Source organism: Schistocerca serialis, chromosome 1 (genome assembly GCF_023864345.2).
Source record: "Schistocerca serialis cubense isolate TAMUIC-IGC-003099 chromosome 1, iqSchSeri2.2, whole genome shotgun sequence".
Lineage (NCBI taxonomy): Eukaryota > Metazoa > Arthropoda > Insecta > Orthoptera > Acrididae > Schistocerca > Schistocerca serialis.
The window spans coordinates 1,287,038,091-1,287,063,849 of record NC_064638.1 but is presented as its reverse complement, the minus strand read 5'-3'; the positions used below and the strand labels follow the sequence as shown (position 1 = coordinate 1,287,063,849).

Here is a 25,759-nt window from a genome sequence, read left to right as displayed (position 1 = left end):
ACTAACTCAGTTTGAAGGAGAATGTGCTAACCAAGTTTGCCAGGAAGTCTTTGAAAACGACAAGACAGTACGAATCGGGCGGTATGCTCCGAAATACGATAGCGCCTATCGTTCTGCAGCGGCGTACAGCTCCAAATTCGATTTGTAATCATAAATTGATTCATTTGTCCTCCCGCAGACGTTTCTCGCGCTTGTGCTGTCATATGGACCGCGACCCGAGCGGCAGCGAGCGGCAGTCGAGCAAAGTCGGGACAAGTCGGGACGGAAGGGGAGGCGACACGGCAGGCGAGAATGCACCGCGCAAATTACGCAAATATCTGGAAGCGCGGCGCGTGTCAGGCAGGTGAGAAAGCTTCCGTCGGTCCAGCAGGACACCGCGCGCAGTCCCCCCGCCGCCCGGCCGCGCGCAAGCCCCGCGCCGGATAACAGGAACAAGGTGCGTCGCCAGCCAGTGTCGGAGGCCGCACGCACCAAACGAATGACAGGCGGTGCATCCAGCAGCTGTGTTGTGCGCCTCACCTTGGTTCGGCAGTCGCCTATGAGACGCCGAGGCGAGCGCGCACTCCGCGCCACCTTCGAGGTGGAAAGACATGCTTTGCGTCAAATGTGCCACGGAAAGCGGCGATTGCGTGTGTTGGGAGAAGAGGCGAACGCTTCTTGTGTGGCGCGGCTACAGTATAAGGGCGCCAACGGCCATACCATGTTGAATACACCGGTTCTCGTCCGATCACCGAAGTTAAGCAACATCGGGCCCGGTTAGTACTTGGATGGGTGACCGCCTGGGAACACCGGGTGCTGTTGGCTCTATCTCATTTTTTCATTTTTACGTCGCTGCACCTGCCAGCCCTCTTTTCATACTAACTTTCAGGTGTTGACAAAGATGCTTCCGCAAGCATTTTAAAGTACTGTATCAAACGTAAGATACGAAATTGCAGTAATGGACTCAGTTTGAGCAAGAATGTGCGAAAGAAGAGTGCTAGAACGCCTCGGAAATAACAACACACTACGAATCGACAGATGAGTTTTGAAATACGTCAGGGCCTACTGTTTTGTAGCAGTGCTAAATTCCGCAAAGTAAATAACCAAAAACAAACAAACAAAAAAGAAGAAGAAGAAATAAAATCTTCTGTTCTCGTCCGATCACCGAAGTGAAGCAGCAACGTTAGTACTCGGAAGGGTGAGCGCCTGGGAACTCTGGCTGTGTTCATTTTTCGCTTTTTAGTCGCTACTCCTGCCAGCCCTCTTTCCATACCACCTTTCTGTTGTGACAAAGAGACTTCCTTAAGCATTTTAAACGGCCGTAAGAAACGAAACTGCAGCAACTAACTCAGTTTGAAGGAGAATGTGCTAACCAAGTTTGCCAGGAAGTCTTTGAAAACGACAAGACAGTACGAATCGGGCGGTATGCTCCGAAATACGATAGCGCCTATCGTTCTGCAGCGGCGTACAGCTCCAAATTCGATTTGTAATCATAAATTGATTCATTTGTCCTCCCGCAGACGTTTCTCGCGCTTGTGCTGTCATATGGACCGCGACCCGAGCGGCAGCGAGCGGCAGTCGAGCAAAGTCGGGACAAGTCGGGACGGAAGGGGAGGCGACACGGCAGGCGAGAATGCACCGCGCAAATTACGCAAATATCTGGAAGCGCGGCGCGTGTCAGGCAGGTGAGAAAGCTTCCGTCGGTCCAGCAGGACACCGCGCGCAGTCCCCCCGCCGCCCGGCCGCGCGCAAGCCCCGCGCCGGATAACAGGAACAAGGTGCGTCGCCAGCCAGTGTCGGAGGCCGCACGCACCAAACGAATGACAGGCGGTGCATCCAGCAGCTGTGTTGTGCGCCTCACCTTGGTTCGGCAGTCGCCTATGAGACGCCGAGGCGAGCGCGCACTCCGCGCCACCTTCGAGGTGGAAAGACATGCTTTGCGTCAAATGTGCCACGGAAAGCGGCGATTGCGTGTGTTGGGAGAAGAGGCGAACGCTTCTTGTGTGGCGCGGCTACAGTATAAGGGCGCCAACGGCCATACCATGTTGAATACACCGGTTCTCGTCCGATCACCGAAGTTAAGCAACATCGGGCCCGGTTAGTACTTGGATGGGTGACCGCCTGGGAACACCGGGTGCTGTTGGCTCTATCTCATTTTTTCATTTTTACGTCGCTGCACCTGCCAGCCCTCTTTTCATACTAACTTTCAGGTGTTGACAAAGATGCTTCCGCAAGCATTTTAAAGTACTGTATCAAACGTAAGATACGAAATTGCAGTAATGGACTCAGTTTGAGCAAGAATGTGCGAAAGAAGAGTGCTAGAACGCCTCGGAAATAACAACACACTACGAATCGACAGATGAGTTTTGAAATACGTCAGGGCCTACTGTTTTGTAGCAGTGCTAAATTCCGCAAAGTAAATAACCAAAAACAAACAAACAAAAAAGAAGAAGAAGAAATAAAATCTTCTGTTCTCGTCCGATCACCGAAGTGAAGCAGCAACGTTAGTACTCGGAAGGGTGAGCGCCTGGGAACTCTGGCTGTGTTCATTTTTCGCTTTTTAGTCGCTACTCCTGCCAGCCCTCTTTCCATACCACCTTTCTGTTGTGACAAAGAGACTTCCTTAAGCATTTTAAACGGCCGTAAGAAACGAAACTGCAGCAACTAACTCAGTTTGAAGGAGAATGTGCTAACCAAGTTTGCCAGGAAGTCTTTGAAAACGACAAGACAGTACGAATCGGGCGGTATGCTCCGAAATACGATAGCGCCTATCGTTCTGCAGCGGCGTACAGCTCCAAATTCGATTTGTAATCATAAATTGATTCATTTGTCCTCCCGCAGACGTTTCTCGCGCTTGTGCTGTCATATGGACCGCGACCCGAGCGGCAGCGAGCGGCAGTCGAGCAAAGTCGGGACAAGTCGGGACGGAAGGGGAGGCGACACGGCAGGCGAGAATGCACCGCGCAAATTACGCAAATATCTGGAAGCGCGGCGCGTGTCAGGCAGGTGAGAAAGCTTCCGTCGGTCCAGCAGGACACCGCGCGCAGTCCCCCCGCCGCCCGGCCGCGCGCAAGCCCCGCGCCGGATAACAGGAACAAGGTGCGTCGCCAGCCAGTGTCGGAGGCCGCACGCACCAAACGAATGACAGGCGGTGCATCCAGCAGCTGTGTTGTGCGCCTCACCTTGGTTCGGCAGTCGCCTATGAGACGCCGAGGCGAGCGCGCACTCCGCGCCACCTTCGAGGTGGAAAGACATGCTTTGCGTCAAATGTGCCACGGAAAGCGGCGATTGCGTGTGTTGGGAGAAGAGGCGAACGCTTCTTGTGTGGCGCGGCTACAGTATAAGGGCGCCAACGGCCATACCATGTTGAATACACCGGTTCTCGTCCGATCACCGAAGTTAAGCAACATCGGGCCCGGTTAGTACTTGGATGGGTGACCGCCTGGGAACACCGGGTGCTGTTGGCTCTATCTCATTTTTTCATTTTTACGTCGCTGCACCTGCCAGCCCTCTTTTCATACTAACTTTCAGGTGTTGACAAAGATGCTTCCGCAAGCATTTTAAAGTACTGTATCAAACGTAAGATACGAAATTGCAGTAATGGACTCAGTTTGAGCAAGAATGTGCGAAAGAAGAGTGCTAGAACGCCTCGGAAATAACAACACACTACGAATCGACAGATGAGTTTTGAAATACGTCAGGGCCTACTGTTTTGTAGCAGTGCTAAATTCCGCAAAGTAAATAACCAAAAACAAACAAACAAAAAAGAAGAAGAAGAAATAAAATCTTCTGTTCTCGTCCGATCACCGAAGTGAAGCAGCAACGTTAGTACTCGGAAGGGTGAGCGCCTGGGAACTCTGGCTGTGTTCATTTTTCGCTTTTTAGTCGCTACTCCTGCCAGCCCTCTTTCCATACCACCTTTCTGTTGTGACAAAGAGACTTCCTTAAGCATTTTAAACGGCCGTAAGAAACGAAACTGCAGCAACTAACTCAGTTTGAAGGAGAATGTGCTAACCAAGTTTGCCAGGAAGTCTTTGAAAACGACAAGACAGTACGAATCGGGCGGTATGCTCCGAAATACGATAGCGCCTATCGTTCTGCAGCGGCGTACAGCTCCAAATTCGATTTGTAATCATAAATTGATTCATTTGTCCTCCCGCAGACGTTTCTCGCGCTTGTGCTGTCATATGGACCGCGACCCGAGCGGCAGCGAGCGGCAGTCGAGCAAAGTCGGGACAAGTCGGGACGGAAGGGGAGGCGACACGGCAGGCGAGAATGCACCGCGCAAATTACGCAAATATCTGGAAGCGCGGCGCGTGTCAGGCAGGTGAGAAAGCTTCCGTCGGTCCAGCAGGACACCGCGCGCAGTCCCCCCCGCCGCCCGGCCGCGCGCAAGCCCCGCGCCGGATAACAGGAACAAGGTGCGTCGCCAGCCAGTGTCGGAGGCCGCACGCACCAAACGAATGACAGGCGGTGCATCCAGCAGCTGTGTTGTGCGCCTCACCTTGGTTCGGCAGTCGCCTATGAGACGCCGAGGCGAGCGCGCACTCCGCGCCACCTTCGAGGTGGAAAGACATGCTTTGCGTCAAATGTGCCACGGAAAGCGGCGATTGCGTGTGTTGGGAGAAGAGGCGAACGCTTCTTGTGTGGCGCGGCTACAGTATAAGGGCGCCAACGGCCATACCATGTTGAATACACCGGTTCTCGTCCGATCACCGAAGTTAAGCAACATCGGGCCCGGTTAGTACTTGGATGGGTGACCGCCTGGGAACACCGGGTGCTGTTGGCTCTATCTCATTTTTTCATTTTTACGTCGCTGCACCTGCCAGCCCTCTTTTCATACTAACTTTCAGGTGTTGACAAAGATGCTTCCGCAAGCATTTTAAAGTACTGTATCAAACGTAAGATACGAAATTGCAGTAATGGACTCAGTTTGAGCAAGAATGTGCGAAAGAAGAGTGCTAGAACGCCTCGGAAATAACAACACACTACGAATCGACAGATGAGTTTTGAAATACGTCAGGGCCTACTGTTTTGTAGCAGTGCTAAATTCCGCAAAGTAAATAACCAAAAACAAACAAACAAAAAAGAAGAAGAAGAAATAAAATCTTCTGTTCTCGTCCGATCACCGAAGTGAAGCAGCAACGTTAGTACTCGGAAGGGTGAGCGCCTGGGAACTCTGGCTGTGTTCATTTTTCGCTTTTTAGTCGCTACTCCTGCCAGCCCTCTTTCCATACCACCTTTCTGTTGTGACAAAGAGACTTCCTTAAGCATTTTAAACGGCCGTAAGAAACGAAACTGCAGCAACTAACTCAGTTTGAAGGAGAATGTGCTAACCAAGTTTGCCAGGAAGTCTTTGAAAACGACAAGACAGTACGAATCGGGCGGTATGCTCCGAAATACGATAGCGCCTATCGTTCTGCAGCGGCGTACAGCTCCAAATTCGATTTGTAATCATAAATTGATTCATTTGTCCTCCCGCAGACGTTTCTCGCGCTTGTGCTGTCATATGGACCGCGACCCGAGCGGCAGCGAGCGGCAGTCGAGCAAAGTCGGGACAAGTCGGGACGGAAGGGGAGGCGACACGGCAGGCGAGAATGCACCGCGCAAATTACGCAAATATCTGGAAGCGCGGCGCGTGTCAGGCAGGTGAGAAAGCTTCCGTCGGTCCAGCAGGACACCGCGCGCAGTCCCCCCGCCGCCCGGCCGCGCGCAAGCCCCGCGCCGGATAACAGGAACAAGGTGCGTCGCCAGCCAGTGTCGGAGGCCGCACGCACCAAACGAATGACAGGCGGTGCATCCAGCAGCTGTGTTGTGCGCCTCACCTTGGTTCGGCAGTCGCCTATGAGACGCCGAGGCGAGCGCGCACTCCGCGCCACCTTCGAGGTGGAAAGACATGCTTTGCGTCAAATGTGCCACGGAAAGCGGCGATTGCGTGTGTTGGGAGAAGAGGCGAACGCTTCTTGTGTGGCGCGGCTACAGTATAAGGGCGCCAACGGCCATACCATGTTGAATACACCGGTTCTCGTCCGATCACCGAAGTTAAGCAACATCGGGCCCGGTTAGTACTTGGATGGGTGACCGCCTGGGAACACCGGGTGCTGTTGGCTCTATCTCATTTTTTCATTTTTACGTCGCTGCACCTGCCAGCCCTCTTTTCATACTAACTTTCAGGTGTTGACAAAGATGCTTCCGCAAGCATTTTAAAGTACTGTATCAAACGTAAGATACGAAATTGCAGTAATGGACTCAGTTTGAGCAAGAATGTGCGAAAGAAGAGTGCTAGAACGCCTCGGAAATAACAACACACTACGAATCGACAGATGAGTTTTGAAATACGTCAGGGCCTACTGTTTTGTAGCAGTGCTAAATTCCGCAAAGTAAATAACCAAAAACAAACAAACAAAAAAGAAGAAGAAGAAATAAAATCTTCTGTTCTCGTCCGATCACCGAAGTGAAGCAGCAACGTTAGTACTCGGAAGGGTGAGCGCCTGGGAACTCTGGCTGTGTTCATTTTTCGCTTTTTAGTCGCTACTCCTGCCAGCCCTCTTTCCATACCACCTTTCTGTTGTGACAAAGAGACTTCCTTAAGCATTTTAAACGGCCGTAAGAAACGAAACTGCAGCAACTAACTCAGTTTGAAGGAGAATGTGCTAACCAAGTTTGCCAGGAAGTCTTTGAAAACGACAAGACAGTACGAATCGGGCGGTATGCTCCGAAATACGATAGCGCCTATCGTTCTGCAGCGGCGTACAGCTCCAAATTCGATTTGTAATCATAAATTGATTCATTTGTCCTCCCGCAGACGTTTCTCGCGCTTGTGCTGTCATATGGACCGCGACCCGAGCGGCAGCGAGCGGCAGTCGAGCAAAGTCGGGACAAGTCGGGACGGAAGGGGAGGCGACACGGCAGGCGAGAATGCACCGCGCAAATTACGCAAATATCTGGAAGCGCGGCGCGTGTCAGGCAGGTGAGAAAGCTTCCGTCGGTCCAGCAGGACACCGCGCGCAGTCCCCCCGCCGCCCGGCCGCGCGCAAGCCCCGCGCCGGATAACAGGAACAAGGTGCGTCGCCAGCCAGTGTCGGAGGCCGCACGCACCAAACGAATGACAGGCGGTGCATCCAGCAGCTGTGTTGTGCGCCTCACCTTGGTTCGGCAGTCGCCTATGAGACGCCGAGGCGAGCGCGCACTCCGCGCCACCTTCGAGGTGGAAAGACATGCTTTGCGTCAAATGTGCCACGGAAAGCGGCGATTGCGTGTGTTGGGAGAAGAGGCGAACGCTTCTTGTGTGGCGCGGCTACAGTATAAGGGCGCCAACGGCCATACCATGTTGAATACACCGGTTCTCGTCCGATCACCGAAGTTAAGCAACATCGGGCCCGGTTAGTACTTGGATGGGTGACCGCCTGGGAACACCGGGTGCTGTTGGCTCTATCTCATTTTTTCATTTTTACGTCGCTGCACCTGCCAGCCCTCTTTTCATACTAACTTTCAGGTGTTGACAAAGATGCTTCCGCAAGCATTTTAAAGTACTGTATCAAACGTAAGATACGAAATTGCAGTAATGGACTCAGTTTGAGCAAGAATGTGCGAAAGAAGAGTGCTAGAACGCCTCGGAAATAACAACACACTACGAATCGACAGATGAGTTTTGAAATACGTCAGGGCCTACTGTTTTGTAGCAGTGCTAAATTCCGCAAAGTAAATAACCAAAAACAAACAAACAAAAAAGAAGAAGAAGAAATAAAATCTTCTGTTCTCGTCCGATCACCGAAGTGAAGCAGCAACGTTAGTACTCGGAAGGGTGAGCGCCTGGGAACTCTGGCTGTGTTCATTTTTCGCTTTTTAGTCGCTACTCCTGCCAGCCCTCTTTCCATACCACCTTTCTGTTGTGACAAAGAGACTTCCTTAAGCATTTTAAACGGCCGTAAGAAACGAAACTGCAGCAACTAACTCAGTTTGAAGGAGAATGTGCTAACCAAGTTTGCCAGGAAGTCTTTGAAAACGACAAGACAGTACGAATCGGGCGGTATGCTCCGAAATACGATAGCGCCTATCGTTCTGCAGCGGCGTACAGCTCCAAATTCGATTTGTAATCATAAATTGATTCATTTGTCCTCCCGCAGACGTTTCTCGCGCTTGTGCTGTCATATGGACCGCGACCCGAGCGGCAGCGAGCGGCAGTCGAGCAAAGTCGGGACAAGTCGGGACGGAAGGGGAGGCGACACGGCAGGCGAGAATGCACCGCGCAAATTACGCAAATATCTGGAAGCGCGGCGCGTGTCAGGCAGGTGAGAAAGCTTCCGTCGGTCCAGCAGGACACCGCGCGCAGTCCCCCCGCCGCCCGGCCGCGCGCAAGCCCCGCGCCGGATAACAGGAACAAGGTGCGTCGCCAGCCAGTGTCGGAGGCCGCACGCACCAAACGAATGACAGGCGGTGCATCCAGCAGCTGTGTTGTGCGCCTCACCTTGGTTCGGCAGTCGCCTATGAGACGCCGAGGCGAGCGCGCACTCCGCGCCACCTTCGAGGTGGAAAGACATGCTTTGCGTCAAATGTGCCACGGAAAGCGGCGATTGCGTGTGTTGGGAGAAGAGGCGAACGCTTCTTGTGTGGCGCGGCTACAGTATAAGGGCGCCAACGGCCATACCATGTTGAATACACCGGTTCTCGTCCGATCACCGAAGTTAAGCAACATCGGGCCCGGTTAGTACTTGGATGGGTGACCGCCTGGGAACACCGGGTGCTGTTGGCTCTATCTCATTTTTTCATTTTTACGTCGCTGCACCTGCCAGCCCTCTTTTCATACTAACTTTCAGGTGTTGACAAAGATGCTTCCGCAAGCATTTTAAAGTACTGTATCAAACGTAAGATACGAAATTGCAGTAATGGACTCAGTTTGAGCAAGAATGTGCGAAAGAAGAGTGCTAGAACGCCTCGGAAATAACAACACACTACGAATCGACAGATGAGTTTTGAAATACGTCAGGGCCTACTGTTTTGTAGCAGTGCTAAATTCCGCAAAGTAAATAACCAAAAACAAACAAACAAAAAAGAAGAAGAAGAAATAAAATCTTCTGTTCTCGTCCGATCACCGAAGTGAAGCAGCAACGTTAGTACTCGGAAGGGTGAGCGCCTGGGAACTCTGGCTGTGTTCATTTTTCGCTTTTTAGTCGCTACTCCTGCCAGCCCTCTTTCCATACCACCTTTCTGTTGTGACAAAGAGACTTCCTTAAGCATTTTAAACGGCCGTAAGAAACGAAACTGCAGCAACTAACTCAGTTTGAAGGAGAATGTGCTAACCAAGTTTGCCAGGAAGTCTTTGAAAACGACAAGACAGTACGAATCGGGCGGTATGCTCCGAAATACGATAGCGCCTATCGTTCTGCAGCGGCGTACAGCTCCAAATTCGATTTGTAATCATAAATTGATTCATTTGTCCTCCCGCAGACGTTTCTCGCGCTTGTGCTGTCATATGGACCGCGACCCGAGCGGCAGCGAGCGGCAGTCGAGCAAAGTCGGGACAAGTCGGGACGGAAGGGGAGGCGACACGGCAGGCGAGAATGCACCGCGCAAATTACGCAAATATCTGGAAGCGCGGCGCGTGTCAGGCAGGTGAGAAAGCTTCCGTCGGTCCAGCAGGACACCGCGCGCAGTCCCCCCGCCGCCCGGCCGCGCGCAAGCCCCGCGCCGGATAACAGGAACAAGGTGCGTCGCCAGCCAGTGTCGGAGGCCGCACGCACCAAACGAATGACAGGCGGTGCATCCAGCAGCTGTGTTGTGCGCCTCACCTTGGTTCGGCAGTCGCCTATGAGACGCCGAGGCGAGCGCGCACTCCGCGCCACCTTCGAGGTGGAAAGACATGCTTTGCGTCAAATGTGCCACGGAAAGCGGCGATTGCGTGTGTTGGGAGAAGAGGCGAACGCTTCTTGTGTGGCGCGGCTACAGTATAAGGGCGCCAACGGCCATACCATGTTGAATACACCGGTTCTCGTCCGATCACCGAAGTTAAGCAACATCGGGCCCGGTTAGTACTTGGATGGGTGACCGCCTGGGAACACCGGGTGCTGTTGGCTCTATCTCATTTTTTCATTTTTACGTCGCTGCACCTGCCAGCCCTCTTTTCATACTAACTTTCAGGTGTTGACAAAGATGCTTCCGCAAGCATTTTAAAGTACTGTATCAAACGTAAGATACGAAATTGCAGTAATGGACTCAGTTTGAGCAAGAATGTGCGAAAGAAGAGTGCTAGAACGCCTCGGAAATAACAACACACTACGAATCGACAGATGAGTTTTGAAATACGTCAGGGCCTACTGTTTTGTAGCAGTGCTAAATTCCGCAAAGTAAATAACCAAAAACAAACAAACAAAAAAGAAGAAGAAGAAATAAAATCTTCTGTTCTCGTCCGATCACCGAAGTGAAGCAGCAACGTTAGTACTCGGAAGGGTGAGCGCCTGGGAACTCTGGCTGTGTTCATTTTTCGCTTTTTAGTCGCTACTCCTGCCAGCCCTCTTTCCATACCACCTTTCTGTTGTGACAAAGAGACTTCCTTAAGCATTTTAAACGGCCGTAAGAAACGAAACTGCAGCAACTAACTCAGTTTGAAGGAGAATGTGCTAACCAAGTTTGCCAGGAAGTCTTTGAAAACGACAAGACAGTACGAATCGGGCGGTATGCTCCGAAATACGATAGCGCCTATCGTTCTGCAGCGGCGTACAGCTCCAAATTCGATTTGTAATCATAAATTGATTCATTTGTCCTCCCGCAGACGTTTCTCGCGCTTGTGCTGTCATATGGACCGCGACCCGAGCGGCAGCGAGCGGCAGTCGAGCAAAGTCGGGACAAGTCGGGACGGAAGGGGAGGCGACACGGCAGGCGAGAATGCACCGCGCAAATTACGCAAATATCTGGAAGCGCGGCGCGTGTCAGGCAGGTGAGAAAGCTTCCGTCGGTCCAGCAGGACACCGCGCGCAGTCCCCCCGCCGCCCGGCCGCGCGCAAGCCCCGCGCCGGATAACAGGAACAAGGTGCGTCGCCAGCCAGTGTCGGAGGCCGCACGCACCAAACGAATGACAGGCGGTGCATCCAGCAGCTGTGTTGTGCGCCTCACCTTGGTTCGGCAGTCGCCTATGAGACGCCGAGGCGAGCGCGCACTCCGCGCCACCTTCGAGGTGGAAAGACATGCTTTGCGTCAAATGTGCCACGGAAAGCGGCGATTGCGTGTGTTGGGAGAAGAGGCGAACGCTTCTTGTGTGGCGCGGCTACAGTATAAGGTGCACGGCTAGCGGCTGCTCTGTTGGCATCGCCGCGTTGCGTTCCGCTGTCGAGTTTCTCATTTTCGCGCGTTTTTTGCGTAGTTGTTAAGTAACGGTTTGAAAATGGAAAACGTAAACAGATCGAACACATTGAACGTTATTTTCGACAAGGAAGCTGTACGCCCTACGGCATACGAGGCTCACGACTGGATTATTGACGAACTTCTTCTTACCGACACCGAAACGTACGGAGTCCAGTGGGACTTTATTACCGGAACCCTGTTTATGAAATTCAATGATCCGGGAATGTGCGAAAGGATCGTAAATGAAAACGGTGGAAAACGCAGGTTTAAATATCGTGACGGAAGCGTTTGCGACGTGACCGTGTGCCACGCGGGTTACGGTATTTGTCAAGTTCGTATTTTCAATCTTCCCTTTGAAATACCTACGCAAATGATTGCTCGTGGTCTCATGCCGTATGGGAATGTGCTTTCAGTGACGAATGAGAAATGGGGTAGTGGTTTCCGCCTACAAGTCTACAACGGAGTAAGAAGTGTTCTTATTGAACTGAAACAGCACATCCCGTTCTTTCTAGTCATAGGCGGTTACAGGGCCTTTATATCGTACAGTGGACAGCCACAGACGTGCTCGTACTGCAATGCAACCGATCATTTTCGACAAAATTGTCCGAACAGAAGTCGCCCTGTGCAGCTCCCGCTCGGCGGTGAGAGCGCACAAACGCAGAAAAATTCGTATGCGTCTGTAGCGTTGGGTGTTGCTCCGATTCGACCCTCGTCACTCCCTGTGACAGAGGCTGCGTGCGAATCGGCTGCGACCCCGGCGAACACGGACAATGTCATGGACATAACAGAAATTGATGAAAAAGCCGTCATTCCAGAAAATTCTCTCCGCAATAATGCGACAAACGTTACGGTTGTGGCTGACGTTCACCCAGAGCCGCCAAAAAGTGACGATACTGAATCAGATATTTTTCCGACCAACACGCAAAATTCAGAGAGTGGACGCAGCCCTGCTGCTGTCCCCTCAGAAAAGCGTGTTTCACGTAAAGACCCCAGTCCATCCCCGAGCAGGAGATCGGTGAGCCATTCACCGAATAAATCTTCGAAAAGAAAACATCGACGCGGCCGTGGAAACGAAATTTCGGATGTAAGTTATAAATCCGATCAACAATGCCCTGTAACAGTCGTCCCTGTTGCGTCGCATGAAACAGAAGCAGAAGCAGATCGCCGGCGCGAGGCAACTGTTCAACATCTAAGGGAATTTCTAAATAAGCAAGAGAAAGAAATCAGCGTACAACCGCTCGCAACTGAGGCTGTATTATCAGCGCCAATTAAAAGGAAAGCAGACGATATGCACGAGTGTCGTGCTCGGCACACAGCCCACGTCCCGACGGACGACATTCGTGCCGTCCATGCCATGCAAATCGATTCGCCACATATGCACGTACCGATGGAAACCAACAATGATCTCCCCCCCTCCCCCCCCCCCCCCCCCCCAGATCAACAACTCAGTACTGTTTGGTCCGAAGATGTTTGAGTATAAACTCGGCTGAAAATTAGTTGCAATACTCCTCACATACAAAACAAACCATTCGCAGAATGAATTTATCTCCATTTATATCCTGTCTCACGTAGCTAATGTTTCTCCGTTTCTTTCCCCACTTCCAATGCCGGTCTGTTATACGCAAATAAAAGATTTATCTATTCTTACCTTAAATATAAACGGGATTTCTGCAGTTCACAAAATTTTATCCCTAGTCGATTTTGTACATTACAGTCGTTTTGACGTAATATTCCTTCAGGAAGTTACAGCAAACATCCTCAATAACATAAATGGATATGATGTTATTTATAACATTAACAATAATATAAAATGCGGTACCGCGATTTTATACAAAAATTCCCTACAGCCAGACAATGTCCAAACGTTGCCAAGCGGACGCGCAATTGCGTGCAATATACAAAGCATGAGATTTATCAATACTTACGGCCCCTCAGGGACAGATAATAGACGAATGCGCGCAGCATTTTTCAATCACGAGATAGTTCCCTTGTTTGACACCACACGTCCAATAATTCTCGGTGGCGATTTTAACTGTGTAACAGACCCATCCGACCAGCACCCTACGGCCACTATGTGTCCTGAATTAGTGAAACTGTTGACCGCCAAAGATCTGCGAGACACGTGGCGTCTCCTCCACCCACATACAACGCAGTATACGCACATATACAATAGTGGAGCAAGCAGAATAGACCGCATATACGTCTCTCAACAGATTGCAAACAACCTAAATAGTGTAGACATCATCCCTGTCGCGTTTAGCGACCACTGCGGTTATGTTGCTGCCGTCCACCTACAGCGTACAAATGAAACACCTACTCCCAGGTTGTGGAAGCTTAATACGAAACATCTTGCCGCGACAGACTTCCGCTCCAAATGCAATCTGTATGGCAGCTTTGCCTGCAGAAAGAGAAAAACTACAGCTCAGCACTAGAGTGGTGGACTTTCTACGCAAAGCCGCAAATTAGGATGATTGCTCAATGTTATAGCCAGGAGGTATCCTTCTGGACGCAGCGCACAACAGAATTTTACCAACAATGCCTCAAAGACGCGTTAAACGCCCCCGTCGGACCAAATGAAAATCTCCGCCTCCGCTTAAACCGTATTAAAGCAAAGATTCTCCGTATACATAACGAAAAGGCAAAAGGAATTTTGGTCCGAAGTCGCGCCTTGTGCGCTCTGGACGACGAAGAACCGTCGTCCTATCATCTCGCGCGTGAAAAAACACGGGCAAGACGCAAACACGTAGAATCGATAACGACTGCGTCAGGCGAGCGCCTTACGCGGAAAACAGACATTCTCCAACATATTACAGCCCACTACACGGACTTATTTCGAGACGTTGCGACAGACGACGTAGCGCTAAATTATTTGTTATGCGACCTGCAGACTGACATTTCGAACGCGGACCGAGAACAGTTGATAGCAGAGATGACAGTACAGAACACAAAACCTATTGTACAATCGTGCTCTAAAGGAAAGTCGCCGGGACCTGATGGCCTGCCAACCGAATTCTATCAGGTCTACTGGGACATCTTTGGGCAAAAACTCACCGACATTGTAAATAAAATAATTCGTGGCACCGATATTCCCGCAAAATTCCTGGAAGGTCGAGTTGTGCTCGTCCCAAAAACGCAACATACATGTCGTGTCCAAGATTTCCGGCCCATCACGTTACTCAATACGGATTACAAAATAGTTGCAAGGTGCCTTGCAGCAAAGATGAAGCCAGTCATGAACAAAGCTATCAGCTCCTACCAAACGTGCGGAGTAACACACCACAATATTTTCCACGCAGCGTCCTTATACCGAAACATAGTAGCTCACACGGCAGTCCATAAGTTATCGACAGCTATTCTATCCATTGACTTTGCGAACGCTTTCGATCGCATAAGCCACAAATACTTGCTACAGGTCATGACAAAAATGGGATTCGGCCGAGAATTTATCAAAATTATTGAAAATATTCTCACGGGAGCAAGATCAATAGTGACATTAAATGGATGGCAAACTAAACCGATCCCTATTTGCCGCTCTGTCAGGCAAGGATGTCCGCTGTCAATGTTCTTATTCGTGATCGCCATAGACCCGCTTCTCAGAACAATAGGCAGGACGTCAAAAGGTGTACAAATACACAATGCTTCCTTTAAATGTGTGGCATACGCAGATGACGTAGGCGCTTTCATTCACCCCACAGTAGACAGACTCGATACGCGCCTCCCTTCATCAGTATGAAAGTGCGTCTGGAGCAGCGATAAATACTAATAAAACTGTTCTACTTCCACTGGGTCTGCTGGCCACCGATATTGTCCGCCCATGGTACAGAATAATGAGAGACCATCAAGTATTGGGTCTAGACATAACTGCGTGCCCACAGCACATGCAAGCACGAAATTGGAGAAGAATTCTCAACTCCATTAAGGGCCTCTGCAAATGCCACGCAACCCGGCACCTTAACTTGCACCAGAAAATCAAACTAATCAATTCCTTTATTCTCTCAAAGGCGTGGTATATGGCGCAGCTGCTTAGCGTGCCAAAACAAATAGGACGCGCTATATCTCAGGCAGTATACTGGTTACTCTGGCGCCACGAAATTTTTAAAGTGCGAGCAGCAGTTTGTGTCTTGGACCCGTCACATGGAGGACTCGGGCTAGTAGACTTCAGTCGCAAATGTGCAGCGTTGCTCGTCAACCGCACCGCTGAAATGCAGGCCGGCTTTCCCGATGGATCGACAGCATCCCTGCTAGAAATCTATCGGCCAGAATCTGAAAGCGCCCCAGTATCGGTGGCCAACATCCCTTACCGTATGTCCTTTGTACGAGACTATATTCTAAATAAAAGCTACGTCCTCCGCACGGCCACGAATCCACTCAGGACAGCACGGCAACTCTATATTGAATTGATGGGACAACCCCCCCTTAGTAAATTCGAAGTCCGCTTACCTACTGTTAACTGGAAGCAGGTGTGGTCAAATATCAATAGCAGTATTCTGCCGTCCGATGTGTCTGCGTTGTGGTACAAACTAGTCAACAACACACTGCCCACCAATCAGCGTTTAGCCGATATTCAGCTTCTTGCCTCCCCCAACTGTAGCAGATGTGGCATGCCTGACACCAGAGAACACCGTCTGCAATGCCAAGCTGTTTCCGATGTGTGGAGGACTTGCCAGTTAATGGTGGCTCTCATCACGCGAACTACTCGGGCGCACGTCTCAGTTGACAGTGTCATTGTACCTGATTTCAAATATTTCCCGCGGCCAAAACACAATACTGCTGTGTGGTTGTTGGGCCACACTGTTTACGCCCTTATTGACCGGCAAATTCACGATGGGCTCACCTTTTTTACTCATATTTGGGACCAATATTGTAAGATAAAAATAGTAATAAACACAAAGAATATTTAGCTAATTTCTGATCATCTGCATTGCATCATGCGTATGCGAAACAACTGTAAGATGATTCTGAGCCCCTTTTATTTGTATCAATGGTCTTTCAGTCTCGCCATTGAGCTTTGATGATACGCACACTGACCTTATTTGCGTCTTACGCGCAGGTCTACCAAAAATAAGTTTAGATATATAGTTAGTGTTAGCTGGTGAAATATAACCAGTCTCCATTCATTTGTCTATCTTTGTTATGTGCCAGCCTGTAAACTAGTATATATAAGACCATTTTTGGATAAAAAGTAATAAAATGAACAAAGTTACAGAAAGAGAGTAACTGAGTAATAGGATGCGGTTCCAGTTTTAATCAACTTAAAAAAAACAAAAAAAGAAAGAAAAATACACCGGTTCTTGTCCGATCACCGAAGTTAAACATCGGGCCCGGTTAGTACTTGGATGGGTGACCGCCTGGGAACACCGGGTGCTGTTGGCTCTATCTCATTTTTTCATTTTTACGTCGCTGCACCTGCCAGCCCTCTTTTCATACTAACTTTCAGGTGTTGACAAAGATACTTCCACAAGCATTTTAAACTACTGTATCAAACGTAAGATACGAAATTGCAGTAATGGACTCAGTTTGAGCAAGAATGCGCGAAAGAAGATTGCTAGAACGCCTCGGAAATAACACACTACGAATCGACAGATGAGTTTTGAAATACGTCAGGGCCTACTGTTTTGTAGCAGTGCTAAATTCCACATAGTAAATAAAAAAAAAAAAATCTTCCGTTCTCGTCCGATCACCGAAGTCAAGCAACAACGTTAGTACTCAGATGGGTGAGCACCTGGGAACTCTGGCTGTCTTCATTTTTTGCTTTTTTGTCGCTACCCCTGCCAGCCCTCTTTTCATGCTGCCTTTGCGATATGACAAAGATGTTTCCACAATGATTTAAAACTGTTGTAATAAGCATAAGGTACGATATTAAGAAACTCAGTTTGAAGAAGAGTGTGCCAAGGAAGATTTCCAAAGTGTGTCTCGAAATAACAAAACGGTATGAAACGGCGAAAATGTTCCGGAATACGACAGGGCTTATTGTTTTGGATGCTTTGTCGAACCTCCTGTGCCTCCTGTCCTTGTTTTCGCACCTTTCCATGGCACGCCACAGCGCTGCTCTAGTAGCTCCGAACGGCCGCCCACGGCGTCTCGGACACGCCGGTCAGGCCCGCGCCCGTCTCGCAGACGTTTCTCGCGCTTGTGCCGTCATATCGACCGCGACCCGAGCGGCAGCGAGCGGCAGTCAAGCTAGGACGAAACGGAAGGGGGGGCGAGAATGCACAGCGCAAATTGCACAAATATGTGGAACCGTGGCGCGTGTCAGGCAGGTGAGAAAGCTTCCGTCAGTCCAGCAGGACACTGCCACAGCCCGCGCAGCCCCCCCGCCACCCGGCCCGGCGGCGCGCAAGCCCCACATGATGCGTCGCCCGCGAGTGTCGCAGGCTGCACGCACCAAACGAAAGATAGGCGGTGCAACGAGCAGCTGTGCCGTGCGTCTCCTCGCCTACCTGCCTTGCGTCAAATGTGCCACGGAAAGCGGCGATTGCGTGTGTTGGGAGAAGAGGCGAATGCCTCTTCCGTGGCGTGGCCACAGTATAAGGACGCTAACGGCCGTACCATGTTGAGTACACCGGTTCTCGTCCGATCACCGAAGTTAGGAACATCGGGCCCGGTTAGTACCTGGCTGGCTGCCCGCCCTGCGGGTTCGGGGGTAAGAATAGGCCCGCGGTATTCCTGCCTGTCGTAAGAGGCGACTAAAAGGAGTCTCAAACGCTTCGGCCTTCTGTGATGGTCCCCTCTTGGGTTTGACCTCCTTTTTTTTCCAAATTTCCGTTGTCAGTGCGTGCCATTTGGGGAAGGACACCTTACGTGGTGTTTTGCTATTGGTCCAACATTCTCCACCATCTTTCATGTTACCTATTGTCGTGTGGGGGGGGACTACGCCCAACATCTTCTGGGTTGTCTCCTTCTCGCCTTGTGCGCACTCTTCTTCTTAGCGCCTACGACAGTTGTGGACCCTTTCAACACTTAAAATCCAGCACGGTAGCCAGTCCGTTGTGGTGGGGTCGTCATGTACCCTCTTGGTGGTAGCCCCCTGACCACGCAGGGATCGCACTACAGATGCCAGAGCTGTTTCCTCCCCATGCATGCCAAGGAGTATGTGCCCATCTTGTCTGGGGCACGGGGACTCCAGGCAACGGGATATCGGCCAGGTACCCGTTGCTTTGGCTGGGTGGCGCCCTTGGGGAGAGCCCTCGTTCAGAGTAGGTGGCATCTGGGCGGATGTGGCGCAATGAAGCGCAATAAATCACACCAAGCTGGTGGTCGCACGGCCACCAGCGTCTCTAAGCGTGGTAGAGTCGACTTTGATGCTGCACAATATGACCCTCAGTCGTTCCCCCGTTGGCTGCGCCATGGGAGGGACGCCAATCTAGTGCCAAGCGGGAGCCTTAAGTACCGCAATACCTTGTCTGCAGCAGGACTGATGGTGACTCCTTTCCCATGACGAAGCCTCTGTTTTTTGTGGAACACCTGGAGGATAAGTTTGGGGAAGTGGCGGGGTTGTCTAAAATGAGGAATGGGTCCATCCTCCTCAAGACGTCCTCCCCAGCCCAGTCACGAGCGTTGCTCTTGTGCGATAAGCTGAGTGACGTCCCTGTTACCATCACTCCCCACAGTAGCTTAAATATGGTCCAGGGGATTATTTACCATCGTGACCTCTTGTTACAATCCGATGACGAGCTGAGAGCCGACTTGGAACGACGTGGTGTACATTTTGTCCGTCGTGTACATAGAGGACCCAAGACTAACAGGGTGGCCACCGGTGCCTTTATCTTGGCCTTCGAGGGTGATGTCTTGCCCGAGAAGGTCAAGGTGATGGTTTACCGTTGCGACGTGAAGCCATACGTCCCTCCCCCAATGCGGTGCTTCCAGTGCTGGAAGTTTGGGCATATGTCCTCCCGTTGCCCATCCAGTGCTACATGTCGAGATTGCGGACGCGCCGCTCATCCCGATTCTCCATGTGTGCCTCCGCCTGTATGTGTCAACTGTGGGGAGCACCACTCTCCATGCTCGCCGGATTGCCCCGTTCTTCATAAGGAGCGGAAGATCATGGAATTTAAGACTCTGGACCGGCTTACTTATCGAGAGGCAAAACTGAAATATGAAAGGTTGCCCCCCTGCGGGTTCGGGGGTAAGAATAGGCCCGCGGTATTCCTGCCTGTCGTAAGAGGCGACTAAAAGGAGTCTCAACTGTTTCGGCCTTATGTGATGGTCCCCTCTCGGGTTTGACCTCCATCTTTCTAAATTATTCCGAAGAGCGAGCCAATTGGGGAAGGGCGCCTTACATGGTGCACTGTATCCGTAGTGCAATTAGACCTTTAGCCGTCTTTCTCGTCGTTGCAATGGTGTCCCGCTCGTTTTCGATCTCTTGGGCGAGGATACGTCCCTGGGTGCGATTACCACGCTGCGCTCTGCAGTGTTTCTTTTAACTGCGACGACGACCTTGGCCATTTTTGCACCTAAGATCCAGCACGGTAGCCAGTCCGATGTGGTGGGGCCGCCATGTACCCTGTTGGTTGTAGCCCCCTGACAACACAGGTATCGCTCTACTGATGCCTGCGCCGTTAACTCCCCACGTATGCCAAGGAGTAGATGCCCATCGCTCTGGGGCATCGGGACTCCCGGCAATGGCCATCCTGCCAGGTGGCATTTGCTGTGGCTGGGTGGCGCCCGTGGGGAGGGCCCTTGGTCGGAGTAGGTGGCATCAGGGCGGATGACCCGCAATGAAGCGTGGTACATCATCTCTCGCTGGCGGCCAGCCGTCAGCAGTCTCTAAGTGTTCCAAAGCTCACTTTAAGGCTAATGTGTATGACCCCAAATCGTTCCCCTCCCTGGCCACACCATGGGAGGAACGAATGGCTGTGAATGAGAGCAAAAGATACTCGCCCTGGTATCTCGTCTGTACCAGAGCTGACGGGGACTCGTTTGTGTCTGTGAAGCCTCAGTTCTTTGTTGAACATTTAGAGGACAAGTTTGGGGAGGTGGAGGGCTTGTCCAAGATGCGGTCTGGATCGGTGTTGATCAAAACGGCATCCTCTGCCCAGTCGCGAGCAGTGATGTCTTACCCGAAAAGGTTAAAGTGATGGTTTACCGTTGTGATGTGAAACCATATATCCCTCCTCCGATGCGGTGTTTTAAATGCTGGAAGTTCGGGCACATGTCATCTTGCTGTACTTCCAGCATCACGTGTCGGGATTGCAGACATCCTTCGCATCCCGATACTCCATGTGCCCCGCCTCCTATCTGTGTTAACTGTGGAGAACACCATTCCCCCTGCTCGCCAGACTGCAGGATATTGCAGAAAGAACGGAAGATAATGGAATATAAGACCTTGGACCGGCTGACCTACCCCGAGGCTAGACGGAAATATGAGAGGCTCCATCCTGTGACAATGCCGTCAACCTATGCCGCTGCTGCAACGACGGTTCTCCCGTCATCACGAATCGGCTCTAAGATCGGTCAGCATCCACTGGCCCCCTTGCTTGTGGGGGGCACTTCACCCCCTGTTGCTCCTGCTCCCTCTTCTCCAGGAGCAACATCCTCCCAACCATCGGGGACATCAGCTCCCCCTTCCCAGCCGGAGAAGCGTAAGACTTCTTCGGCTGCTCTTGCCAGGAAGGGATCCCTTGGGAACCTCCCTTCGCAAGTTCCGACCAGTGGAAAAGCGGACGCCCACAAGTGGTTGAAACAACCGCCAGTCCCTGGTCGTCGGGCCTCGCGGTCGTCGTCTGTCCCTGAGACTGACCCAGTGAAGCCCATGCAGCCTGAACCGCCGAAGGCACAGCGTGACAAGCAGAAAAAGAATCAAGTCCCCAAGACCAACGGTATTGCGGTGGCACCGATCCCACCGCTTCCTACAAGCTCTGCCTCTGAGGACGAGGTGGAGATTCTGGCGTCCGCTGAGAACCTCGCTCTTGCCGGTCCCTCGGACGCAATGGATGGCATTTGCACGGATGCTCCATCGGAGGCAGCAGGTGACCCAGTGGCGTAATCTGCCTTCCCAGTCCCGTCACGCCTTTCCCAGCCATGGACAACACCATCCTGCAGTGGAACTGCAGCGGTTTCTTCCACCATCTAGCTGAGCTCCGCCAACTTATCAGCCTTCACCCTTTCTTCTGCATTGCTCTCCAGGAAACTTGGTTTCCAGCAATGCGAACCCCCGCCCTCCGTGGCTATCACGGTTATTATAAGAACCGAGCAGCTTATGAAAGGGTGTCTGGTGGCGTCTGCATTTATGTCCTTCACACTCTGCACAGCGAGTCTGTCCCTCTCCAGACGCCTTTAGAGGCTGTCGCTGTACGCGTGTGGACGCCACAGGCCGTTACCGTCTGCAGTCTTTACATTCCACCGGATGGTGATGTCTCGCAGCATGTCCTGGCTGCACTGGTCGCCCAATTGCCGCCACCTTTCTTGCTATTGGGCGACTTCAACGCCCATAACCCTCTGTGGGGTGGGTCAGTGGCAACAGGTCGAGGCGCCATCGTTGAGCATTTATTGTCGCAGCTCGATCTCTCGCTGTTAAATGATGGTGCCTTCACACACTTGAGTGTGGCGCATGGCACATACTCCGCCGTTGACCTTTCCATCTGTAGCCCTAGCCTCTTACCGTCTGTCCAATGGAGTGTGCATGACGACCTGTGTGGTAGTGACCATTTTCCGATCATTTTGTCACTACCACAGCGCCACTCTTCTGGGCGCCCTAGCAGATGGGCTATGAATAAGGCTGACTGGGACTTGTTCTCCTCCACTGCCGCTTTTGAGCCTCTCTCTACCGATGACATTGATGCGGTGGTTCAATCGGTCACCACCGGCATCGTTACTGCCGCCGAATCTGCCATTCCCCATTCCTGTGGGTCCCCTCGGCGGAAGGCTGTGCGTTGGTGGTCGCCTGAGATCGCAGAAGCGATTAAAGATCGCCGGCGGGCGCTCCAGCGTCACAAGCGACATCCCTCCATCGACCACCTTATCGCCTTCAAACGGCTGCGTGCGCGGGCCCGCCTCCTTATCCGCCAAGGTTGGTTGGTTTGGGGGATGAAAGGGACCAGACTGCCATGGTCATCGGTCCCTTTTTCCAAAGACAAAGAACACCCACAGAGAATAAAAAAAAGAGGAACAGAAGAGATCACAGACGATACAGAACAAGAGAGACGGAGACAAGGACAAGACAAAACGAACTAAAACCACACAGAGTGTGACGGTGGTTGGCCGACCATAGAAATAAATAAGGAAAAGCCAACCACTTAGAAACACATTAAAAAACCAGTGGAAAATCATAGGCCAAAGGCCAGAGTCAACACAAAACAATAAAATAAAACAGAAACACTCAGAGTAAATGATAAAATCCCCCTGCCCGAAGAAAACGTAAAACTAAGTCAGCCATAGTGGAGTCGTCTGTTAAAAGGGCAGGGAGCGTAGCAGGCAGCGCAAATGTCTGCCTGACCACTGCTAAAAGGGGGCAGGCCAGCAAAATGTGGGCCACTGTCAAAGCTGCCCCACAGCGACAGAGAGGAGGGTCCTCCCGGCGCAGTAAATAACTGTGTGTCAGCCGGGAGTGGCCAATGCGGAGCCGGCAAAGAACTACTGAGTCCCTGCGAGTGGCTCGCAGAGATGACCGCCACACAGCCGTCGTCTCCTTGACAGCACGGAGTTTATTGCGCATTGGCAGTTCGCGCCATTCATCGTCCCATAGCGCCAAGATTTTGCGGCGGAAGACTGCCCGCAAATCAGTCTCTGGGAGGCCAACGTCCAGAGATGGCTGACTGGTGGCCACTTTCGCCAGGCGGTCAACATGTTCGTTACCCGGGATACCGACATGACCGGGGGTCCACACAAAGACCACAGAGCGGCCGCAACAGGCGAGAGTATGCAGAGACTCGTGGATAGCCATTACCAAACGAGAACGAGGGAAACACTGGTCGAGAGCTCGTAAACCGCTCAGGGAATCGCTACAGATAACGAAGGACTCGCCTGAGCAGGAGCGGATATACTCTAGGGCACGAAAGATGGCGACGAGTTCAGCAGTGTAAACGCTGCAGCCATCCGGCAAGGAACGTTGTTCGGAAAGGTCCCCTAGAGTGAGCGCATATCCGACACGACCAGCAACCATCGAACCGTAAGTGTAAACAACACCAGAGCCCTGATACGTGGCCAGGATAGAATAAAAGCGGCGGCGGAAGGCCTCTGGAGGGACTGAGTCCTTAGGGCCCTGTGCCAAGTCGAGGCGAAGGCTAGAGCGACGAACACACCATGGGGGTGTATGCAAAGTAGCCCGGAAAGGAGGTGGAACAGTGAAACCCTGGAGCCCAGAGAGAAGCTCCTTGACGCGGACCGCTATTGTACAACCAGACCGGGGCCGACGTTCTGGCATACGGACGACCGACCGCGGGAACAGGAGACGATAGTTTGGATGCCCGGGCGAGCTTAGAACATGGGCAGCATAAGCGGCCAGCAAACGTTGGCGTCGGAACCGCAGCGGAGGTACACCTGCCTCCACTAGTACGCTGTCCACAGGGCTGGTGCGGAAAGCACCAGTGGCAAGGCGTATCCCGCTGTGGAGAATCGGGTCCAGCACCCGTAACGCAGATGGGGATGCTGAGCCATAAGCCAGGCTCCCATAATCCAGACGGGACTGGATTAACGCCTGGTAGAGCCGCAACAGTGTAGAGCGGTCGGCGCCCCAGTGGGTGTTGCTCAAGCATCGCAGAGCGTTTAGATGCCGCCAACACGTCTGTTTCAGCTGCCGGATATGAGGCAGCCAAGTCAACCGGGCATCGAAAACCACCCCCAAATACCTGTGGGTCTCCACCACAGCAAGGAGTTCGTCGGCAAGATAAAGCCGCGGCTCAGGATGGACTGTTCGGCACCGGCAGAAATGCATAACGCAGGTCTTGGCTGCCGAAAACTGAAACCCATGCGCTACAGCCCAAGACTGCGCCTTACGGATAGCGCCCTGTAGCTGACGTTCAACAGCGGCAATGCCAGTAGAGCCGTAATAAAGGCAGAAGTCGTCAGCATACAGGGAAGCGGAGACAGAATTTCCCACGGATGCAGCAAGACCGTTAATGGCTATTAAAAACAGACAGACACTTAAAACAGAGCCCTGTGGCACACCGTTCTCCTGGACGTGGGAGGAACTATACGAGGCCGCGACTTGCACGCGGAAGGTACGACACGACAGAAAATTGCGGATAAAAATCGGCAGAGGACCCCGAAGACCCCATCCATGGAGCGTAGAAAGAATGTGATGACGCCACGTCGTATCATACGCCTTCCGCATGTCGAAAAAGACAGCGACCAGGTGCTGACGGCGGGAAAAGGCAGTACGGATGGCCGACTCCAGGCTCACCAGATTGTCGGTGGCGGAGCGGCCTTTACGGAACCCACCCTGAGACGGAGCCAGAAGGCCCCAAGACTCCAGTACCCAATGCAAGCGCCGGCTCACCATCCGTTCAAGCAACTTGCAAAGAACGTTGGTGAGGCTAATGGGACGGTAGCTGTCCACCTCCAGAGGGTTCTTTCCAGGTTTCAAAACGGGGATGACAATGCCTTCCCGCCATTGCGACGGAAACTCCCCCTCGACCCAAAGACGGTTGTAAAGATCGAGAAGGCGCCGCTGGCAGTCCACTGAAAGGTGTTTCAGCATCTGACAGTGGATGCCATCTGGCCCAGGAGCGGTATCAGGGCAAGCAGCGAGGGCACTGCGAAATTCCCACTCACTAAATGGAGCATTGTAAGATTCTGGGTGGTTGGTGCGAAACGAAAGGCTCCGACGTTCCATCCGCTCTTTAATGGAGCGGAAGGCCTGGGGGTAATTCGCAGAAGCGGAACTCATAGCAAAATGCTCTGCTAAGCGAGTGGCAATGAAGTCGGAGTCAGTACAAACTGCTCCATTCAGTGAGAGCGCAGGGACGCTGGCAGGTGGCCGATAGCCGTAGACGCGTCGAATCTTGGCCCAGACCTGCGAGGGAGTGACATGGAGGCCAATGGTGGACACATACCGCTCCCAGCACTCCTCCTTGCCTTGGCGGATAATTAGGCGGACCCGCGCACGCAGCCGTTTGAAGGCGATAAGGTGGTCGAGGGAGGGGTGTCGCTTGTGACGCTGGAGCGCCCGCCGGCGATCTTTAATCGCTTCAGCGATCTCAGGCGACCACCAAGGCACAGCCTTCCGCCGAGGGGACCCACAGGAATGGGGAATGGCAGATTCGGCGGCAGTAACGATGCCGGTGGTGACCGATTGAACCACCGCATCAATGTCATCGGTAGAGAGAGGCTCAAAAGCGGCAGTGGAGGAGAACAAGTCCCAGTCAGCCTTATTCATAGCCCATCTGCTAGGGCGCCCAGAAGAGTGGCGCTGTGGTAGTGACAAAAGGATCGGAAAATGGTCACTACCACACAGGTCGTCATGCACACTCCATTGGACAGACGGTAAGAGGCTATGGCTACAGAT

The 25,759-nt window shown here is 52.1% G+C and overlaps 8 non-coding genes across 8 annotated transcripts; all 8 read left to right on the top strand.

The window, feature by feature from the left end:
* The first annotated feature begins 685 nt into the window (after positions 1–685).
* Positions 686–804, top strand: LOC126426659 (5S ribosomal RNA). The gene has a single exon (XR_007576384.1). It is a non-coding gene; the product is annotated as a 5S ribosomal RNA (ribosomal RNA).
* A 1,202-nt stretch (positions 805–2,006) lies between these two features.
* On the top strand, positions 2,007–2,125 carry LOC126425894 (5S ribosomal RNA). The gene has a single exon (XR_007576379.1). It is a non-coding gene; the product is annotated as a 5S ribosomal RNA (ribosomal RNA).
* Positions 2,126–3,327: 1,202 nt separating this feature from the next.
* Positions 3,328–3,446, top strand: LOC126424994 (5S ribosomal RNA). Its single transcript, XR_007576242.1, has one exon. It is a non-coding gene; the product is annotated as a 5S ribosomal RNA (ribosomal RNA).
* A 1,203-nt stretch (positions 3,447–4,649) lies between these two features.
* LOC126420033 (5S ribosomal RNA) lies at positions 4,650–4,768 on the top strand. The gene has a single exon (XR_007576023.1). It is a non-coding gene; the product is annotated as a 5S ribosomal RNA (ribosomal RNA).
* Positions 4,769–5,970: 1,202 nt separating this feature from the next.
* On the top strand, positions 5,971–6,089 carry LOC126429593 (5S ribosomal RNA). Its single transcript, XR_007576978.1, has one exon. It is a non-coding gene; the product is annotated as a 5S ribosomal RNA (ribosomal RNA).
* A 1,202-nt stretch (positions 6,090–7,291) lies between these two features.
* On the top strand, positions 7,292–7,410 carry LOC126428417 (5S ribosomal RNA). The gene has a single exon (XR_007576828.1). It is a non-coding gene; the product is annotated as a 5S ribosomal RNA (ribosomal RNA).
* Positions 7,411–8,612: 1,202 nt separating this feature from the next.
* On the top strand, positions 8,613–8,731 carry LOC126427587 (5S ribosomal RNA). Its single transcript, XR_007576734.1, has one exon. It is a non-coding gene; the product is annotated as a 5S ribosomal RNA (ribosomal RNA).
* Positions 8,732–9,933: 1,202 nt separating this feature from the next.
* On the top strand, positions 9,934–10,052 carry LOC126426966 (5S ribosomal RNA). The gene has a single exon (XR_007576469.1). It is a non-coding gene; the product is annotated as a 5S ribosomal RNA (ribosomal RNA).
* Positions 10,053–25,759: the final 15,707 nt, after the last annotated feature.